Raw genomic sequence first — 23,831 nt, forward strand, 5'->3', positions numbered from 1 at the left:
ATTGTAGGGCAGTGGCATACCCATCCTCCACAACTGCCAGAATTGGGGGAATGGTTGAAAGTTCTGGAAATTCCTTCTGTAACAATTCAAAACACTTTCTGAGGGACTGAGAAGCATCAGTGTTCTCCTGCTGAAAACACTGGCATATTCTGGAAATAGTCTCGGAGAAAGGAAAACTTCCACAGAGAGGATCAGAAAGTGATATCTCCTCTTAGTCTGAATCAAAAACATACTCTCAACCTGTAAGTGCAAGAAATCTAAACAAAGCCAAAAAGAATAGGGGAACAAAGGCCAGAAAACAGGGGTACTTTTTAAATGCTGTTCATATAAGTTAATACGCTTAAAGGTTTTGCATTAGCATGCATTTTCTGAAAAATATGAAATCAAAAACTCAGATGTCTGTCATTATTTAGTGATATCAGTCCATAATAATGTGCCAGAAAATTACAAATTTTAGGAGTAACATACCAAAAATAAGTGACAAAAATCTGAACAGTTAAGAGGTATAATCAGAAAACTGATGAGAAAACTTATATCTGTCCCTTCATCTTTCTGCCAGATTCAGAATCTTGAATTTATTCAGGAAAAGAGGTATCCCTCTTTCATTTACCAAAAACACCTAATAAGAAGAATCAATAGCCTGAATTAAACCCTTAGCCAGACTCTGTAAACTACTCCAGTCTAAGGGAATTTGAAAAGGAGTGCATACATGTTTAGTTTTTCTGTTTATTTTTCCCAGAAAAAAATGGAGCAAACAGTGTTATTAATGGCAACAGTAGCTTCCCCAGGGTTGGGTCAAACATTTTGACTAAACAGGGAAACCTTCTCTTTTCCCTCTCCCAGGACTGACAAGAGTGGCTCTCCCTTGCTCACTAAGGGACCACAACAGCTACATAGGATGTGGCTAATCCCCAGTCCATAGTGACTGTAGGTGCTATACCAAAGGGATCCAGGGTAAAAGATGAGTGGTCTGAGGAACAAGCTATGGCCACAGCAGTCACCCACCTGTAGCTGAGGCAAATTGCTACCATGCTAATATTTTTAATGTGGAAGGGATTTAACCAAAGGGAACTTATCTGCCCAGCAAAGAAATGGCACAAGCCAACAGTCTATCCTTAAAAGCCCATACAGAAGTGGTCTCATCAACAGCAGGAAATCTCTGAAGGGTTTTGTGCCCAAACCTGTCTTTTTAGTCAGTTCAGCTTGAGCTGATTGATGGTTTGGGCACATGGAAGGTGTCCTGAAGCTTTGGAGGTTGGACAGTTGTTGTGTCCTTAGCAGGATATAACCCATATAGCTAAAGCTACTAAAGCAGGGATCAGTATGATGAACATCGCGAGGTACATCCAAGATGTACAGCTCCAGTGAACAAACAGAAATTCATCAGTAACTATGGATGTGCAAGTGTGTCTGCTGCTCTGCACTGAAAGCAGATGCACAAAAATTACTCTAGTAGTGTTGTTAATAAGCTGCTTCCTGTAGTCAGATATCCAAAGTTCAATTCAGTACACCTCCGGTTGCCACTGTGTGAGTCTGGGCAAGCCACTTGATGAGACATTGATCCCAGGTTGTCTGTAAAAGGGGCACTTGGGTTCAGTGCACTTACCTGATTAACAAATGTGAAAAAATAAATTAAATGTTAGTAATAAACCATGTTTGCATATGGGTAATTCAAGGTGTTTCTATGGATGGTGTGGTTTTGTCACAAGGACAAAACATGACAAGTTTGAAATTTTAAGGGACTGCTGAGTTGAACCACTGTAATAATTTGATGCAGAGAATATTGAGTGGTTAAGTCACCTGTGCACACTAACACATACCTGACTATCCTGTTAGGGACTGTATACCAACAGCAGTTTTACAAAGAGCAGACAGTTCCTTCATTTACATCAGAGGAATTCCTGCTTTCTGTCCATAGGAATGGATATTCTGGAAACAATACTGCAGGTGAATTCTGCCATCTGTTATATCGTGTAGCTGAATGGAAGGAGCAGACGGTTATACTGTTCCCTGAATTGACATTACAACACTGCTGCAAAATGACTGACATTTTATATAAGTATAGAAATGTATATACATGTATATGTTTAGATGCAATAAGTGCATTTGCATGTGCCTGTATACATACATACACACAGACACACATATGTCTGTGTGTGTGTGTGTGTGTGTGTGTGTGTGTGTGTGTGTGTGTGTGTGCCTGCATGTGTGTTCATGTGTGTGTGTATATATGTGTTTATGTATATATATATATATATATATATATATATATATATATATATATATATATATATATATATATATACATATATGCATATATATATGGGAGCGCTACAGAATCCTGAAAGCCCCAAATCCTGAAGCCCAAAATCCTGAAAATTCAAAATCCTGAAAACACACCAGATACCAATACTTACGATATTCCAGCACACGGACATACAGAAACATATTACCCTTCAACTATATGCAGGGGGGCAAGCCCCCCTGCACTCCCCATGTGGGGGACTGTGCCCCCCACACCCCCTGCTATTTAAATATAACAATTCTGAGACAGTACTTCAGTACACTAAGCTTATACTTGGAGAAGATAAATATGGTTTGTGTTCTAAAATACGAAATAAAGTCCTCGACTCTGGATGAAGTAACCTGCGATAATAAAGAAGAAGCAATAAGTAAAATAAAACTCGGTGGATACACTCTTTATTTAGAAAAAATGTGAGCACTTTCGCAGAGTCCTCTCTGCTTCATCAGACACAATTATAACAGTTAAAACTTCATTTAAATAGTGATGCATCATGGTATCAACCAATCAATTCCATGTTAAAATCAATACACCAAATAAGAATACTTAAGGTATAAAAAAAAAAATATATATATATATATATATATATATATATATATATATATATATATATATATAAAAACACATATAAAAAACACATAGAGGCTGTATAGAATGTGTGGTACATTTCTAAAATTTTCTAGTTACAATATTAAAAGCTATATAAAAAAGCATAAAAAATACTAAATAACTAGAGCATCAGTGCTTCAGGGCTCTGTTTCTAAGAAATGGTTTTAAAGAAACCTTGGAGTTTAGGCCAGGTGGTCTGTCTGCTTGGAACTTAATAATCCATTCTTGTTCCAAAGCTTCAGTATTGTTAGTAATATTTCCACCTCTTTTATTTCTATGGACAGTATGGAGAACCAGGAACTTAAAAGTGTGTGTGTTCCCTTCTTGCATCACATGCATTGCTAATGCATTGCTTTCTTTTTGGTTTCTGATATCTCTCATATGTTCTGAAATTCTGTCCTTCAATAATCAATTTGTTTTACCTATATAATAGGCAGGACACTTCGTGCAGAAACTAAAGTATACTATATGTGCAGTGTGACAGTCAGCATAGAAGTGTGTATCAATGGAGAAACCTCTGATAGGGTGCTTATACTGTCCCCCACCAAAAATGAATGGGCATGCTGTGCATCTCCTGCAGACAAACGTGCCCATCCTATCAGACTTTACGTACTTTGGCTCATATATTTTTTGGTAGCATAATTGTCTTTTAAGGACTTATTATTTTTAAAGGAGAAGGATGGTGTTTCTTCTATTATTCCATCAAGTTCTTCCACACTCTATAGGATATCCCAGTTGTTTCTGACTATGTCACAAACTATATTAATGTTACTCGCAAATGTCAGTGGTACTCGCAGCATATTATTCTCTACATTTCTTGCTGTGCCTGAAGTTATAGTATTCACATTTTCCATGGGTAAAACATTTGCATGTTTTCTTCTAGCATTATAAGGTTGGCATTTCCCTTCCCTTTCTTTCCATGCTAAATCAATCTGCCTCTCAATATCTTTTATTTTGTATCCCCTTTCACTAAATTCATGCTTAAGAAGAGTCAGTACTTCACATAAAGTTGCATCATCATTGTGTAGCCGCATACAATGAACTATCTGTCCTTACAAAACATTTGCTTTTGTAAAAGCAGGATACATACTACTGTTATGTAAAACATTATTTTCCTGATAGACTTCCTATACATTGAAGTAGAAATTAGTTCAGGGGTGTCTCTTTTAACTTTCACATCTAAGAAGTCAATCTCTTTGTCAGAATACTTAAAGGTAAATTTTAAGAATGGAGTAATAGTATTATACTCCAAGAATTGTTTAAGATGAAACTCATCATCATGTCACAGCAAAAAAATATCATCCACAAAGCGTTTATACGAAATAATAGATTTAGCAAAAACATTTCCTGTGAGGATGTTATCAGTTTCCCACTGCACCAGAGATAGGTTGACGTAGCTATTTGCACAAGCTGTACCCATAGCCACGCCAACTTTCTGTATGAAATAACTATCTCCAAACATAAATATGTTGTTTTCTAGGACTATCTCCAATAATGCACAAATTAGCCTTATCTTATTGCCTTCAGTACCTCTCCTGACAAGTAATTTTCTAACATTTTCTATCCCCCATCTATGGGGGATCACTGTGAACAATGACTCTATATCAAGTGTCACTGGCAAAATTGGGTCATCTAGCGCTTCAAGGTGTACACTTAAGTCATTTAAGAATTCCTTACTACCTAATAAAACATTTGTACATTCATTTAAAATAGGATGCCTATTATATAGGTAAAATGAATCGATTATTGAAGGACAGAATTTCAGAACATATGAAAGATATCAGAAACCAAAAAGAAAGCAATGCATCAGCAATGCATGTGATGCAAGAAGGGAACACACTCAAAAAGTAGATTTAGTTAATACAATAAATGAACTTAAACTTTTTGGCAGGACATTAAACCTTAAGACTTTATTTCGCAATGAAACTTCTGCACTTAATGTTTTCAAGAAACCTAGTGCTTTTATACCTCCCAGTAACTCAGGTATTGACTTGTTTGTTGATATCTGTGAAAAGCAACTGAGGAATAAATTAACTGAAGGAAGTAATAATGTCTTTCACAATTTGTCTAGCTCTGAACAGCAAGCACTTGCAGACCTTAAACACTTGAACAGTATTGAAATTCATCCTGCTGACAAAGGCGGAGGGATTGTTATTCTAGATAGAGAAGTTTATGCTGATAATATGCAAACACACCTAAATAATGCTACTATTTACTGTGAGATTTCTCATACCTATGTGAAAGCATTGATGGACAGGCTACAAGTGCTATTGTTTGATCTGTTAATAACAAGAATGATCTCTGAGTAACTTTTTGAGTACTTTAAAACAGATTTTCCAGTAGTGCCAATAATTTATGGTTTGCCTAAAATACATAAAAATTTAATGAACCCACCTATGCGGCCTATAGTATCCAGCCGTGGATGGTCGACTGAGCCACTATTGATTTATATTGAAAAAAACTTGCATCCTGTTTTAAATGAATGTACAACTGTTTTATTAGATACTAAGGAATTTTTAAATGACTTAAGTGTACACCTTGAAGCACTAGATGACCCATGTTTGCTAGTGACACTTGATATAGAGTCATTGTTCACAGTGATCCCCCATAGATGGGGGATAGAAAATGTTAGAGAATTACTTGTCAGGAGAGGTACTGAAGGCAATAAGATAAGGCTAATTTGTGCATTATTGGAGATAGTCCTAGAAAACAACATATTTATGTTTGGAGATAGTTATTTCATACAGAAAGTTGGCGTGGCTATGGGTACAGCTTGTGCAAATAGCTACGCTAATCTATCTCTGGTGCAGTGGGAAACTGATAACATCCTCACAGGAAATGTTTTTGCTAAATCTATTATTTGGTATAAACACTTTGTGGATGATATTTTTTTGCTGTGACATGATGATGAGTTTCATCTTAAACAATTCTTGGAGTATAACGCTATTACTCCATTCTTAAAATTTACCTTTAAGTATTCTGACAAAGAGATTGACTTCTTAGATGTGAAATTTAAAAGAGACACCCCTGATCTAATTTCTACTTCATTGTATAGGAAGTCTATCAGGAAAATTAGAAGTTATGTACTCACCATAACGTTCCATCTGAGTAGGTGTATTCATTTGTCTGCAACCTGTGGGTTATGGATCCGATATCGGATCCGAACCGGCATGGTTTACCAGCTATGGATCCAAGCTCTCAGCTCCTCCCCTCACCCATAATGCCCTGCTCTCCCTACATGACCTCAGATCGAGTTTGCCAACAGCATAAACACCCTGAAAAGGGTAACACAACATATGCAGGAAACTGAAAGGCCAGGGGGATAGGAGGGCGGGATGGTTGCAGACAAATGAATACACCTACTCAGATGGAACGTTATGGTGAGTACATAACTTCTAAATCTGAAGTAGGAGATTCATTTGTCTGCAACCTGTGGGACAGAGTCCCCAGCTACCTGAATCTTGGGCGGCCATCATGGAAGGATATTCCGAGCACCGCGGAGCCAAAGGATGCTCTACCCCTAGATGTAAGATCCAACTTGTAGTGGGAAATAAAGGTATGAGATGAAGCCCACGTGGCTGCTGCACAAATATCATCTAGAGGAATCCTAGCCTTAAAGGCTGCCGAGGTAGAGACTGACCGGGTTGAATGGGCATGTACACCCTCCGGTGCGGGCCTTCCCGAAGCTTGATAAGCTAGTAAGATACATTGTGAAATCCAGCGAGATAATGAGACTTTGGAAATTGGCTTGCCCAAATTAAATTTAGCAAAGGAAATGAACAACTGGTCGGATTGTCTACGACCAGCAGTCCTGTTTAGATAAAATCTAAGTTGCCTGTGAATGTCTAAGGAATGAAGCTTGTATTCACCCTTGTTTTGATATTTAGGGAAGAAAACAGGGAGGTTAATGGATTGATTAATGTTTGCTTCAGAAGCTACCTTAGGAAGAAAGGACGGGTTGGTCCTGAGGTAAACACGGTCCGGATGAAAGACCAAGTAAGGAGGTTTAGCTGATAATGCTTGAAGCTCTGAGACTCTCTTGGCCGAAGTAATGGCTACTAAGAAGGCGGTCTTGAAAGATAAGAATTTCAGGTCTACCGTAGCCGCCGGTTCGAAGAGGGGGGGCGGTCAAGGCCTGAAGAACTAAGGAAAGGTCCCAAGGAGGAACCGCTTGCTTTATAGGGGGCCTGAGAAGAAAAGTACCTTAAAGGAAAATCTTACACAATTTGGCAGACATCAGTGGACTGGAGTCATGACCAATGTGATAATGAGAAATTGCCGCAAGTTGTACTTTGACCGTGGAACTGCTGGCACCATCATTAAAAAGAGTGGTTAAGAAGTCAAGCACCAAGGGGAGAGGAACTGTGAAGGGGTTTAGGCCTTGCCGCTCCGCCCACAAAGAGAACCGCTTCCACTTGCTACGGTAGACTTTCCTAGTGGATGGCTTATGAGCTGCCACCAGGATGGCCTTAACAGGGGACGAAATACTGGGAGTCCTGATCAGGAGTGGAACTGGAGCAGCCAAGCGGTCAGCTTGAGGTTGTCCAGGTTCGGAGGAGATAAGTGGGATGGATGAGAAATCAGATCCGGAATGGGATCTAGAATCCAAGGAGGATTCACTGAGTGAGACCTTAGGAAGGGGAACCAGATCTGTCGAGGACAAAAAGGGGCAATGAGGATCATTCTGCACCCCAACCGAGAGGCTTTCTGAAGAACTTGAAGCATCAGAGGCAAGGGGGGATAAGCATAAAGAAGACCGGGTGGCCAAACATGCACCAGAGCGTCTCTTGGGGAACCTCCGGGAGGAGGTATCAGGGCGAAAAAACTGTCGCATTTGGTGTTTGAGGGAGACGCAAAAAGATCGCAACAAGGAGTTCCCCACTGTGCCAAGATGCGTTCCGCTACCTGAGTATTGAGAGACCACTCGTAGGGGGTGAGAATGGTGCGACTGAGTTTGTCCGCCAGGATGTTGGACCGACCCGGAATATGAGTAGCTATGAGAAAGCGGTTGGTGGAGATTGCCCATTCCCACACTCTCATGGCTTCAAAGGGGGTAAGACCTGGTTCCTCCCTGTTTGTTGATATACCAGACAACAGACATGTTGTCCGATTGAATCGCAATTGTTCCCAAGGGAAGAAAGTCCTGAAGTGCTAGCAACGCTAAGAGCACTGCTCTCATCTCTAGAACATTGATATGCAGCGAGGTCTCTGAATCGTCCCACGTGCCTTGGACCGTCCGGCCTGCAAAATGCCCCCCCCCACCCGAGGAGGGAGGCGTCCGTGGTCACCATGGCGAGAGGGGGAGAGGCACAAAAGGGGCGGCCTCCGTGGAGATCTGGAGAGTGTAGCCACCACAGGAGGGACCGCCTGCACGCTTTGCTGATCGCAATGGGATGATGCATAGGAAGAGCAAGATATGACCACTGAACCATGAGTGTCCATTGAAGGATACGCATATTGAACCTGGCGAGAGGAAGAAGAGCAATCGCTGCCGCCATGGACCCTAGGGCCCTCAGGACCAACTCCGCCGGAACTGAGCTTGAGTGGAGAATGGCCCGCACCTGGAGCTGTAGGCTTTGTACTCTGTCCGCTGTGAGGAAGGCTCTCAATCTCCTCGTGTCTAACCTGGCACCTATAAAATCTATGAGCTGCGTGGGTGCTAGGTTGGATTTTTTTGTGTTTATCGTGATGCCCAGGCATGGAGCAAGATGGAGAAAGGAGTCTCACGCCAAGAGAAGTAGATGCCTTGTTGGGGCGGTGAGAAGCCAGTCGTCCAGGTAAGGAAAGACCTGCACCCCCTGAAGCCTCAGGTGGGCCGCTACCACTGCTAATACTTTGGTGAACACCCTGGGGGCTGTGGTGAGACCAAAGGGAAGGACCCGGAATTGGTAGTGACTGGCTCCCAGCCGGAAGCGGAGAAACCTCCTGGAGCGCCTGTCCATTAGTATGTGGTAGTACGCATCCTTGAGGTCTATGGAGCACATCCAGTGGTTTTCTCCCAGAAGGGGGAGAATAGACTGCAATGTAACCATTCGGAATTTCTCCTTGGGAACTGCCAGGTTCAAAAGAGAAAGGTCTAAAATTGGTTTTAGATCCCCCGTCTTTTTTGGCACTAAAAAGAACCTGGAGTAGAACCCTAATCCGATCTGGTCTGGGGGGACGGGCTGGATGGCTCTTTTCTTTAGCAGATGGCCAATTTCTGCCAAAGCGGCCTCCCACTGACCGGGTGGAACGTCGGGGAGGGACTTCAATTTTGGCAAGTGAAGAAAGGGGATACGGTATCCTCTGGATATGATCTGGAGAACCCAGCGGTCTGATGTTATGAACTCCCATGCCGCTAGGTGCTCCGAAAAACGTCCCCCGACTGCCTCCAGAGTGGAGCAGCCGGGCAACCCCTCAGGGCTGCTGCGCAGGCCGTTCAGAGAAGGGTTCTCTGGACCCGAAGTTCCTGGGAGCCCCTCTGCCCCTAGGGCGGCGTCCTCCCTGTCCTCCTCTGCCACGGAAGGACTGGTTGTCCGGAGCAGGCTGGGATTGCTGCGACTTCCGGAACCACATCTTCTTCTGACCCTTTTGGTTCCTAGAATAGGGCCTCTGGGGTACAGAGAAGTGGATTCCGACGGCAGACAGTGTCTTCCCTTCCTTTTTGCTCTGGGTCAAAGTGTCGCGAACAGTTTTGCCAAAGAGGGCAGAACCATCGAAAGGGGCGTTCGCAAATGACGCCTTGAAGGGCTCCGAGAAATCGCAATGACGGAGCCAGGCCTGATGTCTAGTAACTAGGCCTGCCCCTGCGGCTCTAGCGGCACCTTCCGTAGCATGGGATAGTAGCCGCATAGAGGTATTAGTGACGGACCTGAGAGTGGCCATACGGGTGGAGTGCAGCACTTTGTCCTCCTCCGACATGGACTCTGGGGGGGATGCAGCGTATTCTTTTATAAGATCGCGCTGCATCCTAATCACATGTGCCAGGTAGTTCAGTGCCCTCACAGAGAAGGTCGCTGAACTAAACATCCGCTTCCCTAAGCGGTCCATCATCCGAGACTCCTTGCTCGGGGGATGGACTGAGGGACTCTCCTGAGCAAGTTCCCTCTTGGTGGCCACTGCCGTCAACATGGCATCTACCGGAGGCCCCTTACTCCAATGGGCACGGTCAGCCGGGGGACTGAGGATACAGTCGGGCCTTTTTGGGATTGGCTCCACGGTGTCCGGTTCCTTCCACGCCCTGGTGGTAATGAGGTCCACCAGGGGGTCGGCAGGAGGGGACACCCAAGAGGTAGACGGGCCCGCTTCAAATGCCTCCAAGAACACGGACTCGTCCGAGGAAGACTTGGGGGCAGACCACCCCCCCCCTTATGCGGAGCATTTCCATGATGTCTCCAAATGAGACATCCTCGGGGGGTGATCTTGGGGAGCCTTCCCCTTCCTCCAAGTCCGTGTCTTCAGTGAGAGACTCGGGGGAGTCAATGTGCCTCCTTTTGCACGTATGTTTGCAGGGAACATCCTCCGGGGGGCTGTCAGAGGACTCCTCGCAAACAGTGACCTGTTCCAGGGGAACAGCTTGGGGCAAAGGAGCGGGCTGTCCCAAGGGCCGGATGGTGGAAGCCTGACCCAGTGCAGATGGAGCGCGGGACGGAGCCGAAACAAGTGCCGGGGGTCCGGAGACCCTCAACAGGGCCCTCTCCACTACATCAAAAGCCGAAGGGGAGCCGACCTCGACCAAAGGATCCGACAATCGGCTCCCCCTCGGATCCTTGGAGTGGATCGGAGCCGGCGCCGAAGCGCTCGGATCCGAAGGGACAGTGCGCTCCGACACAGACGGCGCCGAAGGAGCACTGATCCCCCCGGATCCGAAGCTCGGATCCAGGCTCCGAGAGGTCGGATCCGAAGCACTCGAGGGCAGGGTCGGATCCGAAGTACCAAGTACTATCGGCGCCGACCCACCCCCGGCTCCGAAGCTGCTCGGCTCCAACGGCTCCGAACCCGGGAGCAATTGGCTTAAAGAAAGGGGTTGAGCTCCCCCCCAGAGGGGGGGGAGGCAAGAGCACTCCCATCTGCATCTGGGCCTGGATGAACCTTCTCATCATCCGGTCCAGATCAGCGTCTGACAGGCTATACGTCGATCTCGACGAGGCTACCGAGGTAGGCCTAGAGTGCCTCCTAGATAGCCTCGACGGAGATCGGGTCTCCTCCTCCTCAGGTCCTGGTGAAAAACACACAGGTGACCGGAGCCAAGGAGGGGGAGAACCAGCAGACAAGGAGGCCGGAGGAGAAGCCCGCTTGGCTGGCGGGGCCGAAACGGAGGCCTCGGCCCGCCGCTTATGGTGCTTCTCCCTCCGGTCCTTCTTTCTAGCTTCCCTCTCCTCTGAACCACTACAGGGAGGTTGAGTCCCAGGAGGAGGAGGGGGAGCCGAAGAGGAGACAACCGTAGAAACGGTTACCCCCGAAGGAGCGGAGGCCGGAGCCGAGTCCGGTGGCAAAAGACCCGCCAAGACAAGCTTGGACCTCTGCTCCTTCAATGCCCTGGGGTTGAACCCTGCACAAATGGAACATCCAGAAGTGAGGTGTTCAACCCCAAGGCATCTAACGCACCGAGTGTGGCCATCAGCCGGGGAAAGCTTATGGCCACACTCGGAGCACTTAGAGAACACAGCTTTGGGTTGTTCAGACATCCCAAAGTACAAAAAAAAAAGTTACTTAAACTAAGGGTAAAAGTAAAGTAACTAAAGCACACAACAGGCCCAAACACACACTACGCTACCAGCGAGGGGAGGGAAGGTAAAATTAAATTTAAAACACTAGAAAGTATAATTCAGTAATAGGGAAACCTAAACTTCCACACAACTTTCACACAAAAATACAATTTTTAAACCTCTAAATACTTGAAAAAAGAGCACTTAGCTGAAGAGCTTAGAAACACAAATCTGGTCACCAGCGCGGCAAACAAGATCTGGGGTCATGTAGGGAGAGCAGGGCATTATGGGTGAGGGGAGGATTTCAGAGCTCGGATCCATAGCTGGTAAACCATGCCGGTTTGGATCCGATATCGGATCCATAACCCACAGGTTGCAGACAAATGAATCTCCTACTTCAGATACAATGTTTTACATAACAGTAGTATGCATCCTGGTTTTACAAAAGCAAATGTTTTGAAAGGACAAATAGTTTGTTGTATGCGGCTACACAATGATGATGCAACTTTATGTGAAGCACTGACTCTTCTTAAGCATGAATTTAGTGAAAGGGGATACAAAATGAAAGATATTGAGAGGCAGATTGATTTAGCATGGAAAGAAAGGGAAGGGAAATGCCAACCTTATTATAATGCTAGACGAAAACATGCAAATGTTTTACCCATGGAAAATGTAAATACTGTAATAACTTCAGGCACAGCAAGAAATGTAGAGAATAATATGCTGCGAGTACCACTGACTTTTGGGAGTAACATTAATATAGTTTGTGACATAGTCAGAAACAACTGGGATATCCTATAGAGTGTGAAAGAACTCGATGGAATAATAGGAGAAACACCATCCTTCTCCTTTAAAAATAATAAGTCCTTAAAAGACAATTATGCTACAAAAAAATATATGAGCCAAAGTATGTAAAGTCTGATAGGATGGACACGTTTGTCTGCAGGAGATGCACAGCATGCCCATTCATTTTTGGTGGGGGACAGTATAAGCACCCTATCAGAGGTTTCTCCATTGATACACACTTCTATGCTGACTGTCACACTGCACATATAGTATACTTTAGTTTCTGCATGAATTGTCCTGCCTATTATATAGGTAAAACAAATTGATTATTGAAGGACAGAATTTCAGAACATATGAGAGATATCAGAAACCAAAAAGAAAGCAATGCATTAGCAATGCATGTGATGCAAGAAGGGAACACACACACTTTTAAGTTCCTGGTTCTCCATACTGTCCATAGAAATAAAAGAGGTGGAAATATTACTAACAATACTGAAGCTTTGGAACAAGAATGGATTATTAAGTTCCAAGCAGACAGATCACCTGGCCTAAACTCCAAGGTTTCTTTAAAACCATTTCTTAGAAACAGAGCCCTGAAGCACTGATGCTCTAGTTATTTAGTATTTTTTATGCTTTTTTATATAGCTTTTAATATTGTAACTAGAAAATTTTAGAAATGTGCCCCACATTCTATATACCCTCTATGTGTTTTTTATATGTGTTTTTTATATATATTTATATATATGAGTATATTTTTATACCTTAAGTATTATTATTTGGTGTATTGATTTTAAGATGGAATTGATTGGTTGACAACATGATGCATCACTATTTAAATAAAGTTTTAAGTGTTATAATTTGTCGAAGCAGAGAGGACTCTGCAAAAGCGCTCACGTTTTTTTCTAAATAAAGAGATACGTGCCGTGTGTATCCAGCGAGTTTTATTTTACTTATGGTTTGTGTTCTATTTGTTTCTGTATGTACTTGTGTTGGAATACAATAAATGTTAGTATCCTGTGTGTTTTCAAGATTTTGAGTTTTCAGGATTTTGAACTTTCAGGATTTTCGTCTTCAGGATTTTGGGCTTTCAGGATTCTGCAGCACTCCTATATATATATATATATATATATATATATATATATATATATATACACACACACACACACACACACACACACACACACACACATAAAATATACATACACATATAGTTTTGTATATGTATCTGTGCATATGCATTTATACAGTGTGTACATATATGTGAGTGTGTAGATAGAAAGAAGGATAGTCTGAAAGGCATCTATAACCAGATTATTTATCAAGGATGATCTTGGTCATTGTAAGATTTTCTTAATCATTACAATTAATTACTCATTCCATATACGCTTGTTCCACACAACTGTGTGCCCTCTTAGAGCAGTGATATCAGTGATACTGTTAATATTTCAGTGCAGTTTGGTTTCTACACTGTGTAATTTACATGGAAGATAATCCATTTTGCACAATATCTGGATATTTCTTTATTTTTATTTATCCTTTGTGCGTGACATTTAAGTCCTAAGAGTGAATAGGGTATGCTGGATATTTGTAGAGTTGGGGAGGGAAATTTAGTGATAAGTGCTTATCCTCCAACTGTACTAAAGGCATTTGATATCTGTTCTGTATCATTAGAAATACCAGTAACATATGGACTTGTACTTGAGCAGTACACAGATTCAGGGAACAGTACATCTATAACAAACTGCTGTATTATCTTATCTGGATTTGCATTAGGTTAGAAGACATCATAGCAATTCCTGCCACTTATCAAGATACATTTGCAGTATTATCATTTAGCTCTATAATCACTGGTATTGGGGTGCTAAATAAGCCATCTACAGCTCGGGAGTCATGCATTAGAAGTGAAAATTATTTTTATGTATTAGGAAGTTTGCATTAAAATATTGACATTGACTGTTAATGACTCTACATGTTTAAACAAAAAAACAAAACAAAAAAAAAAAAAAAAACCAGAATAATCACTACTATAAAGAAATGTAGGGTACAAATAGCAATCTTACAGGAGACACATCTAGATAGAAATGGTCATACTAATGAAGCAGAACATCAGGGTGAAAGAAAAAGTAGAGTATTAATATCAGCAGGGAAAGTGGTAACAGTAGTGGTACAGGAACGGGAAAAAAAAGATTATTATGGAGAAGTTGTAGTGACAAGAACTGGATGGGAAAGAGGATTACATTAGCATGCACTTAAATCCCCCTAGGAAACTGTGCAAAGCTTAGGGGAATTTTTAGAAGAAATCATGTTTTCAACAAAGCATCTTACTTATGGGGACTGGAACATGGCTTGAAGATGTATTGGGGTGCTTAGAAGGGAGATTAAAATTACAGAAAGATTTTTAAAGAAATGCATGAAAGTATTTGGTAAATAGAATGTTTCTCAATTAACAATCATCAGACATAATTCATGTATTATTCCGCAAGCTATAGCAGCTGGGTCAGATTGGCTAGAAACTACACATCACAAGAGCATGCTTACTTGACTAAAAGGTTTGAGACTGACCTGATAAGTCTGATCATGCACCCACAATGACTAGATTACAAATATAGGGAGGCAAAATAAATACTTTGGTGCTCCCCTGTATATTTATCAAAAAGAAAATTAGGAACTCAGTAATAGAAAAACTCTGAGGTCTTTTTAGAAGGTTAGTGTGGCTTCTGCCTGACAGAAGACAAAACTGGAAATTAAGATATAGTGGAAATAAAACAATATGAACCTTCCAATAGAACAAGGTGGTTTTAGATTACTTCATTTGAAAGGGTATTTCAGAGCTACCCAGTTAAGGCTCCTATGCATGGCGCAAGCAGAAAGTTCTAATTCAAAGTGGAAGGAGATGATGACAAAATGGAGGGAAGCTGAAGACACTAGGAGAGACTGGAATTTTGGATGCAGATACTTGAGGAGATTAACAATAACCATACAGAATATTATATTCATAAAGTATCAAAAAGTGTTCTAAGAACTAAGCCAGCATGGAAATTACTAATTACTCCTGTCTTCCTGAACCTAGTCGCTAGCCCATAAACCAGGGCACTACCCTTTCTACTTTCCCTGCTGGCTATATACTACCTATCCTGAGGGTCGCTTAAACTGAACAGTACCCACAGAAAAGCTCTCATCACTTGGTGCCTTCAATTCAAAAAAAAACCAAGGCACTACCCTTTCTACTTTCCCTGCTGGCTATATACTACCTATCCTGAGGGTCGCTTAAACTGAACAGTACCCACAGAAAAGCTCTCATCACTTGTGCCTTCAATTCAAAAACCAAGGCACTACCCTTTCTACTTTCCCTGCTGGCTATATACTACCTATCCTGAGGGGCTTAAACTGAACAGTACCCACAGAAAAGCTCTCATCACTTGGTGCCTTCAATTCAAAAACCAAGGCACTACCCTTTCTACTTTCCCTGCTGGCTATATACTACCTATCCTGAGGGTCGCTTAAACTGAACAGTACCCACAGAAAAGCTCTCATCACTTGGTGCCTTCAATTCAAAAAAAAACCAAGGCACTACCCTTTCTACTTTCCCTGCTGGCTATATACTACCTATCCTGAGGGTCGCTTAAACTGAACAGTACCCACAGAAAAGCTCTCATCACTTGGTGCCTTCAATTCAAAAAAAAACCAAGGCACTACCCTTTCTACTTTCCCTGCTGGCTATATACTACCTATCCTGAGGGTCGCTTAAACTGAACAGTACCCACAGAAAAGCTCTCATCACTTGGTGCCTTCAATTCAAAAAAAAACCAAGGCACTACCCTTTCTACTTTCCCTGCTGGCTATATACTACCTATCCTGAGGGTCGCTTAAACTGAACAGTACCCACAGAAAAGCTCTCATCACTTGGTGCCTTCAATTCAAAAAAAAACCAAGGCACTACCCTTTCTACTTTCCCTGCTGGCTATATACTACCTATCCTGAGGGTCGCTTAAACTGAACAGTACCCACAGAAAAGCTCTCATCACTTGGTGCCTTCAATTCAAAAAAAAACCAAGGTTAATCACTTTATCAAGAGTCTATCTTAACTAAAATAAATACTATTATATAAGTATAACCGCTGGTGCACTGGGTTCAAAGAAACGGCAGTTAAATCCACATAAATTGAAGTTAATAGTATATCTCCCAAAGCTTCTGGTAACAAACAGAGCTCCTAAAAATAATTAGAGTATATAGTATTTTGGGTTACTTCCTGCATTAACATTCTACTTGCCTGTTTTCCACTTGCCCATAGTCAATTTGGAACTGGAAAAACCCCTCCTCCTCCTCCTACCTGTGACGCAGGTAAGGTTATTTATCTACCCTCAAGTAGCGCCATTTTTAAATCACTACTTACTCCTGTCTTCCTGAACCTAGTCGCTAGCCCATAAACCAGGGTATGTAACTGTTTTTTGACTATTTATATCACTATGATATAACTTTGAAATTACTTTGTTTTGCGACAATACTTGGTGTTGAGATTTGTCTGTTACATCTACACGCAGGGATTTAGCTTTTAACTGCGTAGAGGGCTAATGTTTCTAAGCGTGTAGCACGCTTACCTAACCAGTAGTTAGTATTAGAGTTACAGCGAACTGAAGTCTGCTGGCTTTACTTCTAATATTTGATGGTTAAAAATACTTGCTGTTATTTGGCGGTTAGCGCTTTGTAATTTTAACAAATTCCTAGTATCCTCGGCTCTGCATATACTTATTGTTAGCGTGCAGAACATCAAGCAAGTGCGTTGCACTAATATCAGCTACAAGGCTGTAGTGAGGAAGGATTACACTACGCAGTAACTGTTTTCACTCTTAAGAATGACTGAAGGAATATGCTTGCATTGAAACCTATAGATAGTGAACTTGAGTCTTGCTACCGCTGTGTGTTAAATAGATAGCTTATTTGAGTTTTACCAACACTGTGTTTTAAACTTTGAACTGTACTCAATAATTGTGATTTTTCATTACATACTACACAATAAGTTTGATTTTCAAGTCATATTACTTGCCATTTGTACTGCAACTGTAAATGGGAATGATGTAAAATCTATCTATGTATCTGCGTTTTTTCCTCACAGGCACTACCCTTTCTACTTTCCCTGCTGGCTATATACTACCTATCCTGAGGGTCGCTTAAACTGAACAGTACCCACAGAAAAGCTCTCATCACTTGGTGCCTTCAATTCAAAAAAAAACCAAGGTTAATCACTTTATCAAGAGTCTATCTTAACTAAAATAAATACTATTATATAAGTATAACCGCTGGTGCACTGGGTTCAAAGAAACGGCAGTTAAATCCACATAAATTGAAGTTAATAGTACATCTCCCAAAGCTTCTGGAAACAAACAGAGCTCCTAAAAATAATTAGAGTATATAGTATTTTGGGTTACTTCCTGCATTAACATTCTACTTGCCTGTTTTCCACTTGCCCATAGTCAATTTGGAACTGGAAAAACCCGCCGCCCTAAGGCCCTGCTCGAGACTCGGGCAGCGCCCGCCCTGCCCCAAATCCCACCGCCCCAGTAGTCCTACATTTATAGTTAAGTAGCCACGCCCTCTATCTTTCTTAGCCTACCAAATTTTACTTCCTGTCACCCCCCATCCCCTTTCAAACACCAAAACCTTCCTCCCCTTCAAACTTTAAAAAAGCAAAGGCTCCTACTTTCCTCCTACAGCAATGCACCCCAGCTCAAAGAAAACTTCATCCGCCCTACAGGGTAAAAGAAGGGCAACACTAATAATTTTATCCTTTCTACTACCAGTAATTCCCATACTCTACCTTATAACCAAATATGAAGATCAACCCTACTCAGGTTTCCATTACCCCAGATATCAAACTAAAGCTCCCCTACCTCTGTATAATACCAACAACACAACCCAACAACTATACAGAAAAACCACAAATTCTAATTATTACTACCCTTACAAACCAGACCAAACACGCCCCAAATCTAAACAAGGGCAGAAATTGTTGCAGAAACTTATGAGGCTGGTGGAATATCTCAGAAAAAACATCACTAAAGATGGAGATGTCCACCCGAACCCTGGCCCCACAGCAAAAATCAACTCTAATAGCCCACCAAGATATAATAACTCCCTCCATATCTGCCACTTAAACATTAGAAGCATCAACAATAAAATACACAACCTCCATGCTCTACTAGCTACCCACCTCCCAGATATTATGTGTTTAACAGAAACTTGGCTAAAACCAGGGACCAATGACAATGAGATTATACCACCAGGCTATAATATACATAGAGCCGACCGTATAAAAAAAGGGTGGCATTGCAGTGCTCTACAAAAGTAATCTAAATGTCAGTTTTAACCCTACTCAGCCACCCCAAATCTCTAATGCTGAGATACTTGCTCTAAAACTACAGCTTAATAGAAAAAAAAGTATTAATCTAATTGTAATGTACATCCCCCCGGGGAAAAACTCTGACACATTGGAAAGCATTCTTAACTGGCTAACCAATAACTACCCACAGGAAACTATAATCCTGGGCGATATTAACATTGACTGGCAACTATGCTCCTCAGAGACTAACCCTACCCATATAAATCTTCATGGGTTCTCTCAGACCATCACTTCTGTAACCAGAGTTGGGAACTCTAACCAAAAAGAGAGTATCCTTGACTGGATCCTTATAAACAGTCAACCCCAAATGTATACATCTGGGACCCTCCCAAATGAACTCAGCGATCACCTTATAACATATATAAGGAAAAATAAAACAGGTAGTCCTATACCTCCATAAGTCTATTAGAAATAAGAAAAATTTTGACCTCGCAAAGTTTAAAATGGAACTTAGATCCTGTAACTGGGCAACTCTTAAGTACCTCCCCCTAGAAGAGGCAGTTTCTAAATTTAATACCACTTTCCTAACTATACTTAATACTCATGCCCCAAAAAGACTAATCAAAACTAAAACAAATATTACACCTTGGCTTACAAAAGAAACAAAATCTAAAATAAAACTCAGAAACAAATCCTGGGAAAAATGGCATACAACCAAATCGCCTGCAGACCGCATTAAATTTCAGCTACAAAGAAATATGACAAAAAAAGCCATACTAATAGACAAAAGAAACTACTACTGCCAACTTCAAAATAAACACCAAAACAACCCTCAAAAATTTTGGGCAGGTCTAAATAACCTTCTCCATCCTGGGAAATCCTCCACTCCTACCCCAGAAATTATAGCAGATAAAAACCCTGAAGAAGTAGCCAATACCTTTAACACTTTCTTTACGGATACCATCCAAGCCTTAGCTAACCAACTATCCACCATAGCCTCCACTGCTACAGAACTCACTCCAAAAACCCTTCACACCTTCCACCTACAACCAGTCTCCACTTCCTCCATTAGATCCTTACTTCAAAAACTTAAACCAAGCACCCTCTCCGCAGACCTCCTGCCAGCTGAATATTTACAAATAACTGCAGAGGACATAGCTTACCCCATCTCTATACTTATTAATCGTACCATTTCCGAATCTACAATTCCCTCAATATGGAAAATATCATACATAATCCCACTTCACAAAGGCGGCACATCCACTGACTTATCAAACTACCGGCCTATAGCCATAATGTCACCACTAGCCAAAATCATGGAAAAATGCCTACACAAACAACTCCTTCACTATCTTACCCAGAACAATCTCCTCACCAACTCTCAACATGGCTTTAGACCCAATCACAGCACTACTACAGCTCCTCTCTTTTACTGATATAATAAACCAAAACCGAACAACAAAAATATATCTTCAGCACTCTTTCTAGACTTATCAAAGGCCTTCGACATGGTAAACCACCGACTACTCCATGATACCCTAAGAAACCTCCACCTGGATAACTTAACCCTTGACTGGTTTCAGGCCTATCTCTCTGGTAGGAAGCAAGCAGTACTTTGGCAAAATAAGCTCTCCAACCTCCTTCCAAATACCATTGGAGTTCCTCAGGGGTCCATACTGGGTCCACTTCTCTTTCAGTCTTTATTAATGACCTTCATAAAGTCATCCCTGAGGCCACCTGTATTCAATATGCCGATGACGACATTAATATGCTCTGACAAATCCCTTGACAAACTACTATCTAACACCCAAAGCTGTTTCACAGCAATAGAAAAGTGGCTAGCTGGACGGCAACTAATTCTGAATCCAAAGAAAACCAAATTATTACTCTTCCATCCTACCCAAAACTCCCAAACACTGCCTTTACCATACAATCCAATAATGGGACAATTATCTCCCCAGACTCCCACACGAAACTATTAGGAGTGACCATTGATAATAAACTCAAATTCGACATCCATATTAATCAAACCATTAAGACCGTTAACAAGAAACTGGGGTCACTATATAGAATCAAATCCTTTCTAACACCAAATGCAAAAGTAACCCTAGCTCGCATTTACTCTCTACCCTTCTATCGCCTCTCCATTGTTTACCAACCTTAACAAATCAGACCTAAATAAACTATCATGCTCCTACAACCATATAGCCAGATTTGCAACTGGCAAACCATATAGAACTCATCATTGTATTAACCTAAAATATCTTGGCTGGTTAGAACTCCCAAACCTTCTTCAACTAAACCAACTCATTGAGGCATTCAAAATACTCAAACACCCTGAAAAGTCCCCAGCACTGGGTAATTTAATCATACCATACACCAATCTAAATAGTCTTGGTCCTCGTGTAGAACACTCATTCAAACAGTCAAATCCTTTAACTCTGGAGGAGATGCATTATTTGCCAATTCCATTGGTAAGATATGGAACTCCCTCCCACCTATTATTACCACCATTACCTCCCTACCCCAATTCAAAAAAAGTCTTACCCACCATCTCCAGTCTCACTGGCTTTGCCAATGCTCATATCCAGATTAACATCTTCCTACTTTGCCTACTTCTTTTTCTCATCTATCAACTAATCTCCTTCCTGTTGTACTCTCCGGATCTTCTCTATTACCCCCATACTAAGTCTTGCAATCTTCTCTACACTACCTAACACTATTCTCCCTCCTTATCAAGTTAGACTATCTAGTATAAGTAAAATTTCTCTTTGCCTGTGCCTATCTTCTCCTAATAATGTCTTGTCTATGAATGCTATCCTGCAACTATGTTGGTTATTACAATAATGTATTAATATGTATCTATCTTATCCTGTATGTAATTTACTCTGTATATGGAGCTTTTCTCCCCGGGCCTCCGCTGAAAATGGACATATATCCAGTCGGATTCTCCCGGTCAACAAATGTAAAATAAATAAAATAAAATAAAATTGAGAAAGAAGATTCTGCCGATAGGGATAAATGCAGTTAAGGATACAGACAATAGGCAAGAAATGTCTGGAATTTATTCGAGAAAACTGGCAAAGAAACCAAGGTATTGGGAACAAATAATTCAAGAGGGAAAGCTAATAGAATGGGAAGAGACCAAGAATTTATTTGGACTGCAGGCTAGAGATTGTCTTCCCTATCAAGGATTGGTATCAGACTATAGGCAAAGAGAAAGAAATAGGTTATCCTAAGCAAAAGACCAACACTGGTAGAGTTTTCAGTAGAATCTAGAAGAGAAGCTGCTGCTAAAAAAAAATGGATAATTAGTAGAGGATATAAAATATTTTATGACAATTCTAAGAATCAGTCAAAGGAGTTTAAAAAGGATTGAGAAGGGAGACTGGATAAGCAACTCACAAATAAACAATGGGGGGATATATGTATGACTCGTAAATATGCAACGGAGTCTTGAAGATTTAGGATCTTTGCTTGGAAGTGTTTACATAGTTATATTTATACCACAAGTAGACTCCAAAGAAGGTTTCCTCAGGTACATAGCAGATTTTAAAGGTGTGATGGGAGGGTCCCCGTACATACTTGTACAAGTTCGAACCCCATATGGTCAAGACCATCAGTTTGAACTTGTACAAGTTTGAGCGTTTAAACGGAAATCTCCGTAAGTGGAGGTTTCCATTTATTTCAATGTGGTGCGATCATGGAGTTGGTATATTTAAGTAGCGGGGGCTGTGGGGGGCTGGGGATGCAGGGGGCTTTCCCCCCTGCTTACAACAGTTTACTTTGTTTTTACTTCTTTTTTTTAATCACTAGTCAAAGTTTTGTAACTTTGAACGGAATGGTTCGAACATTCCGTCTTCGAAGTTATAAAACTTTGACTATGTGATATAGACCCTTGATGGGAAGAAAGAGGTAATTGGGATCATATTTTGTGGGACTGCAATGAGCTGGCAGTCTTTAAAAATTCTCTGCAGACTAATCTATCAGAAAATCCTGGGACAGGAAGTTAGTATAACTAAGGGAATGCTTTTTTGAGCTATGATACAGAATCGGATTTGCATAGACATATTAAGGCCTTTCTGAGTCTAATTATGATCGCTGCCAAAAAAGCAATTACTAAACAAACTGCACTAAAAGTAGTGAATATAGTAACAGACATAAAACAACTGAAAATGAGATCTTTAGGAAAGGGTAGGAGCAAATTACATTAGAAAAAATGGGAATTATGGGAACAATACATGTAAAATAATGTTTTGGAGGAGAAATGAGGTTTAAAAGAATGCAGGATTTGAATGAACTATGTAATGTTTGACTGTTAAGGACTGGATAGATTATAAGTTATGTATAATGTTTGCAACTAAAAATATGTCAGTATGATTTGTTTTTTTTATATAAATGTATGATTGCATGTGTCGTAAGTGATAATTTAATAAAGGTGTTTTTTCTTTAAAAAGAAAGATAAGAGAGAGATTTAGTTAAACTTGGAGACACTAAGACAAGAAGAATAACTAGAGACTGAGGAAATACTGGAGATATTTAGGAGATTTTATGAAAATCTATATGAGGCAGAGGACTTGGCAGTTAGGATAAGGAGCAATATGAAATATTAATGGCAGAGTTTAATATGCCACCATCAGAGAAATAGAAAGGTAAGGAACTAAGAGTACGGATAGAAACAAGGAAGAAATTAAAACAAAAGATATGTATATATATATATATAATCAATGAATAGAAACAAATTGACAGCTTCACTGTAAAAATCTAACAATTAGGAGGTAAGAAACTATTAAAGATTTGGAAGCCATTGTTCAATAATTTCTTGAATAGGACAGAAGTGTCTGCATCATGGAAAAAGGCAGAGGTGGAACTATTAACAATTATGGAAAGGGGCCCAAGAGACCCTGCATCATATAGACCAGTTTCAATTTTGAACAATGACTATAAAGTGTTTTATGTCTATACTGGCCAAAAGAAAGGCATAAACTTTGCCAAAACTGACAGACAATGATCAACGAGGTTTTGTGGAAGGGAAACAGATATCTGAGAATATTAATAAAACAATGATTATACAGAAGGAATATGAGAAAGAATACGCCATTTTTTTGGT

The sequence above is a fragment of the Protopterus annectens genome, chromosome 1.part2 (genome assembly GCF_019279795.1).
Source record: "Protopterus annectens isolate FY-2018-M chromosome 1.part2, PAN1.0, whole genome shotgun sequence".
NCBI lineage: Eukaryota > Metazoa > Chordata > Ceratodontiformes > Protopteridae > Protopterus > Protopterus annectens.